The sequence below is a fragment of the Odontomachus brunneus genome, unplaced genomic scaffold, assembly GCF_010583005.1.
Source record: "Odontomachus brunneus isolate Ranch 3 - 2012 unplaced genomic scaffold, Obru_v1 Obru_scaffold_019, whole genome shotgun sequence".
In the NCBI taxonomy this organism is placed as follows: domain Eukaryota; kingdom Metazoa; phylum Arthropoda; class Insecta; order Hymenoptera; family Formicidae; genus Odontomachus; species Odontomachus brunneus.
In genome coordinates this window covers 1,750,503-1,765,759 of record NW_022639469.1, presented here as the reverse complement: position 1 = coordinate 1,765,759, position 15,257 = coordinate 1,750,503, and the positions used below count along the sequence as shown (strand labels likewise).

Here is a 15,257-nt window from a genome sequence, read left to right as displayed (position 1 = left end):
CTCTCTCTCTCTCTCTCTCTCTCTCTCTCTCTCTCTCTCTCTCTCTCTCTCTCTCTCTCTCTCTCTCTCTCTCTCTCTCTATCTCTCCTTCTTTCTTTCACGCTCTCGTTCGCTCTTTCCTCGTCTCTCCTTCTCGCTCTTTCTGACGATCGTCTCTCCGCGACGGCGGCGACGCGGAGGTGCTCCGTGCGCCGCCACGTGGTTTTATTGGCCAAATAACGCGTACGACAAACATCCCTACTTTTCCTCTCCCCCGTTTCCACCCTCCCTCCCGACCTCCGTCGACTCACTCCCCGCGCCCTCTCTCGTCCTGACCGCGCGCGAGCGCGAGAGGAATCTCCTGTCTCCCGGTGTGTCGTAACAACTCACCCTTTTCCCCCCTGTCTTCCTCCCATGCCTTCGGCCACCCTCCCTTGTCCGCTCGCGAGGCTGCACATAAGCACTTTGCTGGGGAGAGAGGCGATAGTCGTCATGGTGTAAATCGCGTTTACCCCCTCGAGTCCATAGCGATCCTCTGGAACGCGTATTAGCCGCGAGAACCACGTCGTCCTCCGCGCGTCCTCCGCGAGCGTCGCCACCCTGCGCCGAGGGTGTCCCCTGACGAGCGCCGGAATCGCGGAAGAAGAGAAGCGCGCGGATTTGGGTTCGCGAGAAAAACGCCGCTGAACGTTCCCGGCCGATTCAATTGTCGCTATTTGTCGCATTTATTTATTTGTGCTCATTCGCGGTCACGGGCGTAATTAATGGGAGGAAGTGGGGAGGGAGGTACCTGAGAAATCTCTGCGATCTCTCTTACGTTTCGATTTTCTATAGAAATTCAATACATCTCAATTTTATTTCACGTCTATGTGTAACTTTGATAGTGATAGTACAGCTTTTTCAAGAATAATCAATCGCTTCAGTGGGACTTGAAAATTGCAAGGACTACTGATGAAAAATGGATACAACGCTAATGGAGAATTACGACGAGTCCTCCTGTCGCGGGCGACTTTCGGGAGGAACATTTCTTTTCCTGGGAGGGGGGATAATCGTGGATACCCGTGGGATTATCAGCGTTGAAAAATAACAAAAACTCTTCCCCATCTCTCTCTTTCTCTCTCTCTCTCTCTCTCTTATGAGCATCAAAACGTTAACTTTAAGTGGCTAATTTCGAGAATGGTTGCCGCTGGGATTGCGTTGCGTGCAACGAGCGAGGCGACAACAGACTCTCCCCGCTGCCCGAGGATGGCAAAATAACGACACACATGTGTCGAAGATTTCAGCCACCTCGTTATCAGCGCTGTAACCACTCGCATAGCCGGCTGCAGCTTTCCGGCTGTCCGGCTGCGCTGCTCGGCCTCCAGGGATGGTCGAGTTTCAGGCGCGAGAGACGCGAGCGCGCGCGGCCAGAGAAAGAGTAGAGATTTCGAAAAAGCGAGAAAGAGACGGAAAGAGCGGACGGGGTGAGGAGGTGGAAGAGGAGGGTGGACAAAATGAGAGGCCGAGTTAGGAGCGTAATCGCATTACGTGGTGACTGGATTACACCGCGCCGCGCCACGTTTGCGAACTGCATGCCGCACGCGTGTATCGCGCGCACGCATACACGCTTCCTCCCTCCCTTCCTCCTTTCTCCCTGCACCCTGATATAAGTAACCACCTCGGGTCCGTCATCCGGCTGTCCAGTCCATTTGAACCGCGGCGGGAAAAGGTAGGCCGAGAGAGACTAAAAATATGCCCGTTATCCTCGGCCCCGTTCCTGCCGGTGGTGGTTTATCGAGAGAACGGCCGCTTCCTTCCGCGCGGAACATTACGCGAGCTCCCGTCGTTTTATGCGGCTGCAACTGTCGCGCGGACGCGGCGATCCCCCCGACGGAGATGACGCGTGTCGCAAGAGAAGAAGCAACGGCAAAAGAAGAAAAGTTGGAACGCAGGAAAAGCGTAGGAAAAACGAGTTATTCACTTAACAACGACTCGATTCTCGAATCGAAATTTTGGCTCTATGTTAACCCATGTACTTTGAATTCTACAACGAAGTAGGAGCTAAGTTAACGAAGTAGGTTTAATTCTGATACAATTTACCCTCATTTTAATTGCGGAAAAAATATCTAGAAAATAAGAAATATTTATTCGATGAATACAAATAATATACTTGTACCAATATGCAATATTTTTATATTAAAAAAATGTTCTTCAAATAAGGTGTATAAATAAATATTTTTATATTAAAATAAATGTTTTTCAAATAAGAAAATATATATTTTCCCCTACGGGAGAGAATCGTTGCTCTTCATGAAAATAATTATTTATACTACATTTAAACAAAAAGATTCAGATTTAAATAAATATGTTATTAGCACTCATACACCAAAGAAATAGTTTTTTTTCAAATTTTTTTTCTCAATATATAAAACATAAAAAATTGCGTATAACGAATAAAATATACAGCCAATAGGGAGACTGTATATCTAATTTAAAATAATGTTGATAGATCATTACTTGGTTTACACTCACCCAGAAAAAAAAAGATTTCACTGTCATAGTTAATCATAGTTTGCTGAAAAAATATATATATATTTGTTGATATAACTAAAACTTTTACAACTGTGTTACTACCACGTCGGTTTCACACAATTAACTATAAAATTATAGTTAAATATAAATGTAAGAATACAACTGACAACTATATTTTTAGGTACCCGTATGTTACAACGAGATTTAACTACCACATACAGATTCTTGTCTACAGCAGCTAAAGATTTTTTTTCGTGACACATTATTAAATAATTATATTAGCACTCAACATTTTTGCAATTTGGCTCTTTCAGTCTGTTAGATTGTTACTCAGATAGGTGATGACAGCAATAATTGAAATAAAAGCGATGAATGAATGAAGTAAAAAGTTATAATAAAGATAATGAGACAAGTTAATATGTATACCGTGAATTGCATTTATTTGCCGTATCTTGGACCCCGATGCAAACTTTGTCTGAGCATTGAAACAATGTAAATCAACGTGTTAATCAGAAGACCTATTTCATCCACTCGAATGCGCGGCAGTCCCCTACAATGTCTAAAATCTTCACGGCGGATTTTCACGAATTCGGGGTTATAATCCTTCCTTTCTCTTTCCCCACCCGTGACGCTCGACGTCCCGCGCGAAAAGCAGTATGAGCGGGCTCGAGTTAACACGAATCGATCTTCTTACCGCACGTTCCACTTTTTCCGCAAACATATTTACAGTACATACGGTGCGACATTGCCCAAAGCATTTCGCAGCGAATGCTAACCCTGCTAAGCATTCTCTACTTCCACCTTCTCGTTTTGTTTGCAAGGACGACGGTGTATCTCGCTCGTGGTTAGACTCTCCTGCGCGTCTCGAATTCCGGCGACGTTGGCGAGCGAGCGCGCGGTGGAGGTTCGTTTAATAAAATAACCTTGTTACCAGCTCGTGCTCGTGGAAGCGGCGGGGGAGAGGGGACGGCGGTGGTCAGGGGTGCGAGGAGGGGCAGGGGAGAGGGTGAGCGAGAAGAGGATCCGCGAGACAGAAGAGCAACGGCGCTACGTGAAGCGGGGGATGTGACGGGCACTGACGTCGGCGGGGGCGGCGAGTGGCTGGCGGTGGAGGAGGAGGAGGAGGAGGAGGAGGGGGAAGGGAGAGACAGCGGAGAGAGGAGCTGCACGCCTTGCTTGGTACCGTCGACGAGGAGCGAGGACGACGGTGGCGGCGGCGGCGGCGGCGGCGGCGGGAGGGGTCAGCGGGGGGAAACACGGCGGGGGTACTAATACATAAAGTAGCTTAAAGTAGAAAATTGTGGAAGCGTCGTGATGCCTGGTGATTGCGTTACCTCCGAGGCTTTGATTTAAAATGCAACGGGGGAGAGAAGGCGGGCGGGGGGTGGACGGTTGGGTGGGTGGGTGGCGGTGGCAGGGACCGGGAGGGAAGAAGGAAGCGAGACGGGTGGAAGGGAAGTGTCGAGGTGCGGCGAGGGGGAGAGACGTGTTGGAGAAAACGGGCTCCGCGGGGGTTGCTCGAGAGAGCGAGGGTGTGGACGGACGGATCTTCTGCCTGGGAGCCATGTTCCTCCTGCGAGAAACGGGAAGGGGGAGAGGGTGCGGGGCAGCGGGACAGGAACGAGGGGGTAACGGAGGAAGAGAACGAAGAAGAGTAGTAGAAGGTGGTGTGCGGCGTCGGCGTTGGCGATGATAGTGGTGGTACCCACCAACGCTGCGGAAGCTTCCACATCCGTGAGCAAGGCTGCGGAGGGCAAGAGGGAGGAGGTGGAGGAGGAGGAGGAGGAGGACAAGGAGGACGAGGAAGTGGTGGAGAAGCGGCGACGGGGGTGAAATTCTTTCGCGGACGCGCTCTTGCGACGCTTACGCCGCATCGACTAGTAACTTCGGCAACCTCCGGCGTCTACTCTGTTGCCGCTCTCTCCATTCTTCCTGCCCCCATCTTCGCGGTGTCGCACGGCCCTTCTCGCGCGCGGCCGAGGCGCAATAATCCCTTATTAGGTCAACCCTCTCGCTCGCCTCGACGAGCGTAACCCAGTCGCGTCGTCCTCGCGATCTCTCGTTGCCGCATTGAGGAGGAGGACGAGGACTCTCGTTCGCGCGCGCGAAGCATCTCGGCATTTTGCCATTTCGCGAATGTAAACGCGAATCGCGATTGAATAAGTTCATTTATTGAACATTTGCACTCGTATGAAGCTAACTGGAGTGCTCGTGTATGCCGTAAGCTACAATTTGATTTTTCAAAATGCATGAAGCTGTTTATTTTTTATCAATTTAAAGGATTGAAACCATCGAATTGTTATTTTGCACGACGTAGCAATTTTATCTCGGATTTGCTACTTAAGATCTACTGATAATCGAACGCAAAAAAGGAGACAACTATATATATATTATAGAATAAGACTAATTAGTGTAAACCAATTAGTTTACACTAGTCAAGATTTCGCGATGGACACGAAAGCGGATCGCTGCGCGAATTACCCGAGGCGTGCAATAAATTGAGCGGTGGCCTCTAAATTTTATAGGTGCGATCGCGTTTCGTGTTTGATCGGCCGATAAATTCGAGTGACCCGACAATGTTCAGTAACTCGATAAGTTCTGGTACTCTCTCGCGAAACCACGGCGGCTCTGGTTACTCGATAAGTCGCCGGGTTACCTGCTAATCGTTTCGGACAAATTAAGTTACATCGGACGCTTTATAGAGAACGAAGTAGAACGTAAACCGTGACAAACTAATTTCGACGTGACAGATAAAGTCGTCACGCTCCACAGTAACACATTGCGCGCTACGGATCTACGTTAGCGCGATTTGCGCATGAAAATAGCATCGCAGAATTATGCAAACACGTTATAAGCAACAAGCACTTGCACTTTCCAGCAGGGGTATCGCGTTGGAAAACTTTACCGTAATTAATCGTGACGTATCAGTGACATATCAGGGACCATCCTGAATTCTCTTACTCTCTAAACTTCTTGAGGTAAAATCTCATTCATAATGAGCGAGAATTCCCTCGAAGCGACGACGAAAATTCCATCACTCGCAATCGCAAGAGTGAATTTTAACTCCAGTTTAGAACTGATTTTTCAATGGCAATTTAAACTTAGAGTTAAGTTTCTATATAAATTCTATTCTAACAATATGTCTCATATGTTTAAAGAGAGTTTAAACTTAAATCTATTGAAAAATTGGCCTTTTTATATACAGGGAGAGAATATATTGTAGTTTTTCTTTATATAAATTTTTTTTAATTTTGCTATGTTTCTAGTAGTGCAGGAAAATGGTAGGAATATGTCAGTAAAGTTTATCTTGCTAAAGAACGTAGTAAATTTCGCTAAGAACAAAGCAAATTTTTTTAATGATACATTCTAATTCCTAAAACATAAGTAACACATATAAAAAACGAAAAAATAGCCAATTACTGCGGAATGTCAATCTATTCCTCGGTTACAAAATTCTACAGTAATTTTTACGATGAAATTCTCTCCGTGTAGAGTAGATTCTTAATACGTACGAATGAGCGTTTCAATCGATTAGAGCGAATTTGTTTCTGTGTGAGACGATGGAATATATCAGATTAATTCTTCAATTTCAAATGAAATTATTCAGGCGACTGTCCATCCGTGGTGTCGGCCAAGTTTCCGTTCTTGATTTCGTGTGCGCGCGCGCGTATTGAGGTTACACACAAGCCAAAGATTTAAAGTAGGGAATTCACTCTGTATGAACGAAAAGTCACCCTATTTCGAATGACTCGACTATTACTCTACTTTTTGAATGAAATTCCTCTCTCTCTTTTCCTCTCTCCCTCTCTCTCTCTCTCTCTCTCTCTCTGTCTCTCACTCTAAGAAATTTGAAGATATTTCAGAAAAATCCCTTTGATCAATCCTGACAATTTACACGACTATCAGTGTTCTCAAACGACTTTGGTACGGACGGCTCTTCAAACACATCGGGGAAAAGTCAACGTTAGAAACAGATCGTCAGGTCGGACGGTGTCTTTTTAATAAATTGAACCCTCGAAATGTGATTAGGTGTAAACACCCTACTTTAAGGAAGGAAGGGCACACGAGGGGTCGGCCTCGTAACGCGGCGGGAGCTTTCATGAGTGACGGCGGATAGACAGCCGGAGACTCGAAGTTTCCCGGTGATGCTTCGGGGCTGAACTTGGGGGTGACAGATGATTTAGCGCGGTATTCCTCGTGTCAATATCGCGCCAAACATCGCGCATGGAGGGAGGAGTCGTCTGTTTGCTGGAAGCGTGCCGCACGAATGCCCTCCTTTTTCCTCCTCCGTCGCATTCTCGATCTAAACACGGTGCCGACGCGCGAATACGTAAAGCGAAATAATAGGCAAACTCTAAAATTCATGTCGGAACTACGGAGGAGCGGCCATTGAAGTCAAACGTTTAATATCCTCGCACGGAGGGTTGGGAGGTATAAAGCGTTACTTGCAACGCCGTTATCGTTACAAGTTTCCTTTTTTCAGTAAAGGCGTTAGTGCGATAACGGCGCTAATTTTTTTTCTTTTTTTTTTTCCTTAGTAACTGTAACGGTAACGCAATTAACATTTGTTGGACAACAGTAACAAATATAATTGTTACTTTTATTTTACTTTTCACACGTACAATGCATAGGATAGATTATAGTTTCCGAAAAAGGTTTCAAACATTTAGTACAAGAAAAAAATAAGAGAAATTGTAACTAGAGTCACTCTAAGCAAAGTTTGGTCATAACTGCAGTTTCGTCAAAATGAGAAAGAGAAAGAGAGACATTTTCAATCTTTCTCTTTGTCTATCTTTTCTTAACCTAACTTGCCATAAGCATACTGTGATTGGATATTGTATGAGATTTGACGAAACATAAAGGACCAAAAATCATTCCCTTAAAAAATAAAAAATTATTCCCTTATGACCAAACTCTGTTTAGAGTGACTCTAATTGTAACGACCCATTACTTTTTGGACGTCGCTATTGACAACGAGTTTCCGAATAGAATTACATCCCATAATCCTGACTAGGTTAATCCTAATCTAATTCGCATAAGATGGCGGTATCTTAATTATTAATAAAGTCCAAGTAATTAATAATTCTTATCTATTTATATAAAATAGAATCTCTATATGTTCCCTATTTTCTAAATCCTTTAACTAACCTGGTCAAATTTTGCACAATTATTTTCTAGAACCCTGCAGAAAATAGAGCCTACATGAAATCTGGACATTCTACCCTCTTAATTTCACCTCTTTGACACTTAACGAGGACCATGGGATAAATTTCTGCTGGAGTTACATTTCTCAAAACAAAATATAACGATAACAAGTTACTTTCTTTAATGGATAACAGATTACTTTTATAGAGCAACTTTCTGAACCCTGCGGAAGTCAGTGTTCATTTATGACGAGGCCGTATCGCACGCAATAATCTGACACATAATGCGTTCAATTATTCGCCGATGTAACTCGCGTATCGCTTTTATTCTCGCAGGAAACGTCACAACGTGAAAGCCCGCCGCTACGGATTCCCGCTGACAAGTTAGGTGCTTGGGACACGTTTGGCCGTTTGGCTTATCGTGCTGTGTGTAACCTCAATACGCGCGCGCGAAATCAAGAACGGGAACTTGGCCGACACCGCGGATGAACGGTCGGTGTCGAATGTTGATGAATCCAGTTTGTTAAACCGCGAGCCAGATCCCGGCCGGATCCGTGCGAGGGTGGCTCGGGCGGGAGTGTGTGACGAGGGTAAGAAAAATGACCGGCCGGAAGAGAGAGAGATCCTTTACCGTAGGAATTCGTGTGTCAATCCATATCCCCTTCTACCTTCTGATACCTTTATCCTCGGGGACTCGCTCCCGTAGGCGGGAGAATGAGCGTAGGAAACGAAAAGAAAAGTGGCGTCTGATCTCGAGGAGTGTGTAAGCGCGCGCGAGCAGCGGCGGAAGCAGTGTTAGGAACGCCGCCCGGCGGGATATCGCCCGTGAAGAGATCAGGACGAGGCCGAGATACGCGAGAGAGAGAAAGAGAGAAAGAGAGAGAGAGAGAGAGAGAGAGAGAGAGAGAGAGAGAGAGAGAGAGAGATCGACACGAAGAAGCGCTACGTGGATGTCACGTCGATATATTGATCTTAATTTCATTTCATCATACTGTTATGATCTTAATTCGCTATTGCGATATACTCAGTGTGCCAGACCTCGCGACTTTAATCTCATCCTGAGGTTCTCTGGCCAACTTAACGTTAATCCTTCCTCAGCGAAAACGTCGGGGTGTTAACGGTTTGCGAGTTACGAGGGAGAGGAGGGGGCTTTTCGCAAATTGAACTTCAAACTACCAGATGGATAACAAAATTATCGACACCAGGACTAACGAACTGTTTCGATCAGAGCGGTTAAATGCGACAGGTTTTTGGAAAAATACGTGATCCACAAGGAAAGAAATGCTTATTTACTCGTTCTAGTTTCGTTCAACGTCAAAACTATAGACTGCACCGTTATAGATTTGAATGACTTTTACATTATAAATCTGTCATTTTGATTGCTTTGGTAATTTTAGTGTTAAAAACTTAACTTAGTGTTAAAAACATATTAGATATTATTTTAGTGTTAAAAACATATTAGATTAAATATATACCATATAATATTATTGAATTATATTAAAATATCAGATAACAAAATTACTTTCTTCGATCTATTTACAAGTGAGCTTTATTTTAACAAGTCCTTAGTTATAAAACCACACGAAGAAAATACTGTAATAAAAATTACAATAAAATGTGTATAATCTTGTATCATGCAGAATTACGATCGAAATTTTGTATATTAGTTTAAAAATATTATGTTTCATTTTTTACTATAAAATTGTATTTATTTGAATGTTTTCTTTATCGTATATTAGGTAGATTATCAAATTTGCTATTTCCATAGTAATTTACGCCGAAAATTCGGTAGTTTGATATAGCTTTACAAAAAAGAAATTTTATAAAAAGAAATATTATTTTAACGTAATTTTTATTGCATGGAAAAAAGGTTGGATTAACCAAATTTCTGATGAAATATAAACAAATCATAAATTGCGAAATGGAGTCCAACAAACAACAAGTTTGTTACCAAGTAACAGTTATATAACTGTTACAATTTTCTACTCAACAATATAACTATTATAAAATTGTTATATACATATGTATAACAGTTACATTGTTGAATAATAAATTATAATTATAACTAATAGTTATGTAATTATTACTTGGTGTTTGCTGAGAAGTTACCAGAATCCAGAAATTAACAAGATCTGGTTAACTTGAACAGAATTCTGATAACTTTGACCGAAATATTCTAGTTCGTTTATATGTATCAGAAAAATTTCGTTAGTTTAACCAAACGTTCTTTTTATGTACATCTTCTCCGTGTGCCATGTTGAAAATTGAAAAGTCGGCATGAGAATAACGACCTGTCTCGACATTTCTGATAAGGAAACATTGCTCGGAGATCCTCTAGGTAAAATGAAGGTCGCGAGGTCTGAGACACCCCATATATATACATGTACGTGCGTACGTAATGTGTAGTGTGTGTGTGTGTGTGTGTGTGTGTGTGTGTGTGTGTGTGTATGTTTGTGATGTAGATGTAGCACGTATATTCTACTGTAAGGCGCGATTCCGAATCAGAATTAAATGGAGATTCTCGGGGGCCGCCGGGCGCTGGTTTAATCCGCTTTGATATCAGAGCAGAACGTCGAACGCAAAGTAATTGATATCGTCGGATTGGACGGACGGGAACGATGCCGCCGCCGCCTCCGATCGTCGAATCGCGGGAAGACGGCTCCGACGCGCTCTATTCGCATTAATCCCGATAACCCGATCCGTCCCGGGCATCTTCCTTTCCTTGCTTCCGTTGTCTATCGCGGGGAGGATTTTCCAGACTCGATTTCCGCCGAAATAACCGAGACGCGTACACGCGAGCTTCGACTCCTTTCGCCTCCATTCGACTAGTCGGGATCTCTCCTGCCGTCGGTTCTCTCCTCTTTTCTCTCATTTCTTTCTGCGACGGATACAACGCGAGTGCGAATCTTGCCCCCTACGATCGCTTCTCGATCTCGTTCTTCACTCACTTAATTTTTATGTGCAATCGAGCTTTCGTCGAGCTATCAGTGCGCGAATGGATGCCGCAAAATCGGGCCCCACATTTGCTAAGGACGCGCCTGGAGGGACACGGTTGCGCGACTGTAATTTATAGTTATTTCTGCCGACGCGTCCTCTACCCGGTAATAGACGGTTATCCTTATCGCTTATTCTTAAGGATATCGTATCGGGTATGATAATCTCGTGGAGCTGAGAGCCCTTCCACGGCTCATGATCCGAGCACTTTCAGCCCTTACTGCCTCCGCTGTCTCATGGGCGATGCAGGCCGCTCGCAGGAATTCTTTAAAAAACTACTTTGTAAAATTGGGGACGTGTAGGGGCGAGCGGGTGGGTGGACGGGCGGGCAGAGCGCGCGCGAGAGAGAGAGAGAGATAGAGAGAGAGAGAAGGGAAAAGAGGCGGCCGAATGAATAATAAATACAGTTATCGTTTAGTTGATATTTTGAAGAGGGGGCGCGGACGGACGAGAGCCTTCTCTTGTCGCCCCGTCCCTCGTCCGGGTCGTCGAGGGGTCGAATCAGGAGCGCGAGAAAGAGATCAAAGCGCACTGGAGATGCTTGCCGAGGGGGGGATCTTTCCTCTTTGTCCATATCCGTTTCTCTCTCTATCTCCCGCTTCACGATTCTATTCTCCAATTGCTTTGGCGAGATATCCCGACCGTGAGTCGATATCACCGCATCGGTGGCACAACAATACGATCAATCAATCGCGACTATTACACGAACGGGTGTCGGCTCTACCGAGCCGTCTACTGCTTCGCAAGCTGCAAAGAGTGGAATGGTTGAGGCTGGCTCTACAACCTTGCTGTAAGCCGTGAGTCGAACTATTCTTCTAACAATCGACTGTGGTTGGCCAATTTACTTACAGCTTATGGCTTAAAGGAGGCAACCAACGAGTACGGGAACATATCGGCGAGAAACGACGATTTGCGATAAAAAATCGAGAGATAATTTTGTTATTTTGCAAAATGCATTGGCACATTTTTGACGTACTGTTGTGTCGATGACTAAAAGCTGATTTTTCCAATCTTTTGGTAAGCTAACTAACAGTTCAATCATATGTCTGCCTTTGTCCAATTTGAAGAGAATTTTGTTTCTAACATATAATTAAACAGTTTACCAAGAGGTTGGAAAAATCGATCCTTATTCTTGTCACTTTTTGGTTTGTATAGGAGTAAAATTGGAGTTAGTTGTAAGTTCAAAACGGTTTTAAATAAAAGTATCAGCTTCAGCGCTTAGAATATGTGTCTAAGAGACTTACTATAAAATATATCGGCGACTAGTTATTTACAGTTAGTTATTTATATACAGTTTGTGTAGGATAAAATCTGTAAGTTATGTATAAGTCAAATCACATTAAAGAAGTAAAAATGCAATCTTCAAGCTCCTTGGAACATGGCTTCAATAGAAGGGGCTTACGATCGAAAATATCAGTAATTAATTATTACTACTTTTGATTTGTGTAGCACAGGCTTTTGCATAAAACATAATGTATGACGCATAAGAAAATAAATCAATCATAGAGGCTCATTTCTATCCTCCGTTCTGATTGGTTTATTCCCTTATACATTATGCAAAGGTCTGTGCTCACGCCCTTATAGATCGAAACCATAGAATTTTTGTGAATGTAAGTGCAAACTTCAAGCCTTAGAGAACGTGGGTTCAGCGAGCACACGCGATGAGCCAGATCTGGCTGGTAACGGAGCGGGTAGTTGGAGCGAGTTGCTCTTCCTCTCTCTCTATATACATATGTACTATATCGCTCTGTCTCTCTTTCTCTTCCTCTATCTCTCTCCGGTATACGATGGCCGGGCGATGGAGCGGCTAATAACGATAACGATGCCAGAAACGATAATAGAGTTGGGGGTTTCCGCGGTTTCCACGGCTCTCCCAGGGCGCTGATTGCTGGAACGGTGCGGCGGTCGGTTTCGCCGTCGGGATGCTCGAAACGACGAGGGAACGAGGGCGACGGCGACGCCGTTCGCCCAGTACCGGCTTGATCGAGGCCATCTGGATCGTTCGAGAATTCGTCTCAAAACTTTCTGCCGATCTGACAGAAAACGCCCCGGAAGTTCTCAAGAATTTGAAAGAAGATTCTAAACGTTTTGAAAGACTCGCGTCGTCTGCGTATTGATACAATAAATGCGTCACTATGTAAAGATAGTAAACATATCCAACGAAACACTGGAAGCATTTCATAAACGTTATTTATATAACGAAAACATCACGGCACACGCGCTTCTCCTCAAGATCGTTCGAAGATTGATGACACCCGATGCTACGTAGGAAAGAACATCAATTGAATTGACATAACAATGACACCGCTCAACGCCTTTTGGTTGAAAAGAACAGAATTTCTTAATTTTAAATCGGTTAAAAACTGAATTTGGTTAATACTTAGTAATCAGAAATTCTGTTTCCTTCATTCAAAATGTATTTAGTTGTGTTGATTTCATTGTCGTATTAATTCAAGCGACTTTTTTGCATGCGGAGATAATTTTACAGTAAAAATTGCCACAGAATTTTGTAATCGAGGAATAGATCAACATTCTGTAATAATTCACTATCCTTCTATCTTTCATAAGTGCTGTTAATATGTTAAGAATCTGAGATGTGTTATCAAAACACTTGTTGTTTCTAGTGAAATTTATCACGTGCCTCGGCAACAAGATAGACCTTACTGACAACAATCCCCATTTTTGTATATGAACTACTAAAAACATAATAAAATTGAACAAAATTTATATGGAAAAGAAAACTATGCGTTCTCCCCTATTTCCTAATATAACATTCTATCTATGTACATGCAGTTGCACATGAATCACGTTTGACAACAATCGACCTCTCCAATCTTCTGACAGTCGTTTCTCTCTAAAATCTTCAACTTTATCGAGCTCATGAAGCAACAAATAGGCGAACACAAATGAAGAAAAAATGAAGAAGAGACAAGGCGCTTATGTCTCTCTCAGCCTAATAATATTAACTTTAATCGGCCCCACTCAGCTCCTAGTATCGTCCACGCGACGTGAAAGAGCTGCGGGCCCAAAACGGGCACCGCAAAACATCATCAAAATTCTGTGGTGAAGAGCTCGCGCGCGGGCGCCGGCGCGCGTCGAGCCGGCGCTGACGCCGCCGTTCGTCCACGTCGCCTCGGCCGCAAGCGGCGTATATTCGTGCGTTCATGCGAGAGCGCGCAGATGGAGGCGTAACGAGTACACAATGCGATGCAAATTGGTTAGACTCGCTATGCCGCGCCGGGCCAGTCAATCGCCCGGCCGCTTGCCTCCAGTCGCGCGCGCCCGCCGCGCGATGGTATTACTAACATCGCTATTCTATTATGACGTTACGGCTCCCCGAGCAGCAGCAGCAGCAACGGCAGCCAGCTACCGCTTATTACGATGCCGCCTGGCTCGCCTGTTCCAGGCGCGTTCGCCAACGATTCGCGATAACTCGCGCTAACTATGGCGGTCATCATCGAGATGCGTGGTGCTACAGAGAGAGAGAGAGAGAGAGAGAGAGAGAGAGAGAGAGAGAGAGAGAGAGAGAGACAATATCGGGAAACGCGAAACGTAGCCCGCGGCTAACTTCCCGATTGATTCCGCGCAACGTCACGTTTCGTTTCGGCGATTTTCAATCGGCCGATCGATCGCAAAATCGGACGCTCAGCGCTCTCTCAACGTCCTTCTCGCGATCGCACACTGAGAAAAAAGTACTTGAAAATTCACCTGTGGGATATAAAGTTTATTTTGGCGAATAAACTTGATATCCCATGAATAAATGATCGAGTATCTTTTTCTCAATGTGAGATAACCTTGTGAGGACTTCAATCCGATTTACGTTTTACGGCTAGAAGAAGACGCGCGATATCGTAATAACTGTCCGCGGGATTTTGTCTCGAGAATGCGAATTATCAGGTCTTTGAGACCACGCATTGAGCCTCATGTGAACGAAATTGCAAGTATCTTTTGATGTGAGATTGTACTGTATGCGCGTGATAAGTATCCGGTGATTTCGGTGAGATCTTGTCTGAAGTGTAATGCCATGAGATGAAGATACGTATATTGAAGTAAAACTTACGTAACTAGCAGCCAAGAGAAGCACGCGACTTTTTGGGTCCTCCGTTCTGCCTCAGATTCGGTATGATGCACTTTCGAAGTGGATCCTCGCCTCCATTCGAAGTGACGCCATCTTGCAACGACGATCGATGTATCGATCAATGGCACGTCAGTGAACGACTCGATAATATCGATATATCTCGATATATCACGAGCACTTCGCCGACGCGCCATCTCCATCGACGCTGCGGCGAGTCTCATTCGATTATGTGGCGTCATCTCGAGCAAATTGGGTGAAAATGCTAATCGCGCTAACGAGGACGTCGATATTTCCTGTGTTGCGCGTTGAACAATTTACTCCAAGTTATATTGCTTTTTCAAGTGGCACTTTGCATTTCTGTATCTACGTCTTAATGAGATATTAAGAAAAAAAAACTAATAAAGAACAATAAAAAGGGAAAAAAGAAAAAAAATAAAGTACTCCTCGACGGGGAATCGAACCCCGGTCTCCCGCGTGACAGGCGGGGATACTAACCACTATACTATCGAGGAGAGCACGCTTGCCTCGCTCAATTTAGTCGTACAAATATT

At 44.4% G+C, this 15,257-nt stretch overlaps 1 protein-coding gene and 1 non-coding gene across 2 annotated transcripts in view; both read right to left on the bottom strand.

Annotated features, from left to right (window-relative positions):
- LOC116841950 (cone-rod homeobox protein) overlaps positions 1-14,767 on the bottom strand; it is a 73,686-nt gene extending 58,919 nt beyond the window's left edge. Inside the window, exon 1 of the mRNA XM_032810508.1 lies at positions 14,689-14,767. The gene's annotated coding sequence lies outside the window, so the exon portion shown is untranslated. The remainder of the gene's footprint in view (positions 1-14,688) is intronic.
- A 379-nt stretch (positions 14,768-15,146) lies between these two features.
- Trnad-guc lies at positions 15,147-15,218 on the bottom strand. The gene has a single exon. It is a non-coding gene; the product is annotated as a tRNA-Asp (tRNA).
- Between the last annotated feature and the right edge of the window lie 39 nt (positions 15,219-15,257).